The sequence below is a fragment of the Puntigrus tetrazona genome, chromosome 5 (assembly GCF_018831695.1).
Source record: "Puntigrus tetrazona isolate hp1 chromosome 5, ASM1883169v1, whole genome shotgun sequence".
Taxonomy (NCBI): domain Eukaryota; kingdom Metazoa; phylum Chordata; class Actinopteri; order Cypriniformes; family Cyprinidae; genus Puntigrus; species Puntigrus tetrazona.
The window spans coordinates 25,972,674-25,975,173 of NC_056703.1; the positions used below are offsets into that span (position 1 = coordinate 25,972,674).

Below are 2,500 nucleotides of genomic sequence, written 5' to 3' on the forward strand. Positions count from 1 at the left end.
CATCCTTTATTATTGTCTAACAGTGGTCTAGTATGTCACATTGCCCGGCAATCGCACGGGTCTCCCTTTCTCTCTTTCAGGAAAGGAATATCGACCAATGCTAAATTAAAACAACAGAATGACATGCATAGGTATTTTATGAGCAGCACATAATTTCCAGTTCAATTTTAAGAGCAGTTAAATCAGGTTGCGTTTTCGTCTGCCACTGCTTCTGCCTGCATTGGCCGGGAATCGAACCCGGGTCTCCCGCGTGGCAGGCGAGAATTCTACCACTGAACCACCAATGCCCGCCTCTTGGCAGGGGTGTGCCATTGTGCTTGAGTCAAACACCCTGAGCGTCAGCACGCGCTCGTGCGACGTCTGACACTCCGTTCAGTCGGTGCATTTGGCCGAGGCCCGGCTAGCTCAGTCGGTAGAGCATGAGACTCTTAATCTCAGGGTCGTGGGTTCGAGCCCCACGTTGGGCGCACAGTTTCTATTTCTTGCAAAGCGCCCTCTCACAAGAGCACTACCTGCTCTACGAGCCAGATCGATGCCCAGGCAAGTAGGCCCTGAATTCGGTCGGCGGCACCTCGAACGTCTCTGTGGCGCAATCGGTTAGCGCGTTCGGCTGTTAACCGGAAGGTTGGTGGTTCGAGCCCACCCAGGGACGCCGAATGAAACTTTTTCCGTTTCACTAACTGCTGTCTGTCTGTCTGGAAGCTGCTGACCGGTCACACGTCCTCTTCGCTAAGTTGAAGGGCAGGTGTGGGGATTACAGGAGGTGAGAATGGTTTCTTTTCATACCTGCAGTAAAACTCTTCAGGTCGTCTGCCAGTTGTTGATTTGCCACAATGCTGAGGATGGTGTCTTGTAATTGGTCTTGTCTTTCAGACCTTTCCACACAGAGGCTGTGCCACTAGAAGAGAACTGAGTGCGAAGCTTTTCAGAATAATTCCTCTTTGTTTACTGAGTTTAGCAGTGAACCATTGTTTGTCGTTGTTATAAGTTAAATAAGTCCTGGTAGGAACGCATATGTCCTCACAGAAACTGATATATGAGGTTACCGTTTCTGTGGCAGCAGCTTCAAAGACAGTCAAACGGTGGGAGAGAAACAGGATTGTGAATCCCACTCTGCTTCGTTAGTCTGTCTTTGTTGACAGTCCTAGGCAAGACTTTGACTGTCGTTGTTATAAGTTAAATAAGTCCTGGTAGGAACGCATATGTCCTCACAGAAGAGAGAAACAGGATTGTGAATCCCACTCTGCTTCGTTAGTCTGTCTTTGTTGATAGTCCTAGGCAAGACTATAGCTGGTTTCAGCTTTTGCCTGGAGGGCGGTATGAGATGGACCAATCAGTGATCAGAAACTGATATATGAGGTTACCGTTTCTGTGGCAGCAGCTTCAAAGACAGTCCAAACGGTGAGAGAGAAACAGGTTTGTAAATCCCACTCTGCTTCGTTAGTCTGTCTTTGTTGACAGTCCTAGGCAAGACTATAGCTGGTTTCAGCTTTTGCCTGGAGGGCGGTATGAAATGGACCAATCAGTGATCAGAAACTGATATATGAGGTTACCGTTTCTGTGGCAGCAGCTTCAAAGACAGTCCAAACGGCGAGAGAGAAACAGGTTTGTAAATCCCGCTCTGCCTCGTTAGTCTGTCTTTGTTTACAGTCCTAGGCAAGACTATAGCGGGTTTCAGCTCTTGTCTGGATGGCGGTATATAATGGACCAAACAGTGATCAGAAACTGATATATGAGGTTACCGTTTCTGTGGCAGCAGATTCCAAGACAGTCCAAAAGGTGGGAGAGAAACAGGTTTGTGAATCCCACTCTGCTTCGTTAGTCTGTCTTTGTTGACAGTCCTAGGCAAGACTATAGCTGATCTCAGCTCTTTGCTGGAGGGCGGTATGAGGTGGACCAATCAGTGATCAGAAACTGATATATGAGGTTACTGTTTCTGTGGCAGCAGCTTCAAAGACAGTCCAAACGGCGAGAGAGAAACAGGTTTGTAAATCCCCCTCTGCTTCGTTAGTCTGTCTTTGTTTACAGTCCTAGGCAAGACTATAGCTGATTTCAGCTCTTGCCTGGATGGCGGTATATGATGGACCAAACAGTGATCAGAAACTCCCAAGGCGGCTCTTTGGACAGAGTGGTAAGCATCCTTTATTATTGTCTAACAGTGGTCTAGTATGTCACATTGCCCGGCAATCGCACACGGTCTTTGCAGGTCTCCCTTTCTCTCTTTCAGGAAAGGAATATCGACCAATGCTAAATTAAAACAACAGAATGACATGCATAGGTATTTTATGAGCAGCACATAATTTCCAGTTCAATTTTAAGAGCAGTTAAATCAGGTTGCGTTTTCGTCTGCCACTGCTTCTGCCTGCATTGGCGGGAATCGAACCGGGTCTCAGCGTGGCAGGCGAGAATTCTACCACTGAACCACCAATGCCCGCCTCTTGGCAGGGGTGTGCCATTGTGCTTGAGTCAAACACCTGAACGTCAGCACGCTCGTGCGACG

At 48.0% G+C, this 2,500-nt stretch overlaps 3 non-coding genes across 3 annotated transcripts; 2 read left to right on the forward strand and 1 right to left on the reverse strand.

Moving 5' to 3' along the window:
* Positions 1-216: 216 nt before the first annotated feature.
* trnag-gcc lies at positions 217-287 on the reverse strand. The gene has a single exon. It is a non-coding gene; the product is annotated as a tRNA-Gly (tRNA).
* A 107-nt stretch (positions 288-394) lies between these two features.
* trnak-cuu lies at positions 395-467 on the forward strand. The gene has a single exon. It is a non-coding gene; the product is annotated as a tRNA-Lys (tRNA).
* A 111-nt stretch (positions 468-578) lies between these two features.
* On the forward strand, positions 579-652 carry trnan-guu. The gene has a single exon. It is a non-coding gene; the product is annotated as a tRNA-Asn (tRNA).
* The last annotated feature ends 1,848 nt before the right edge of the window (positions 653-2,500 follow it).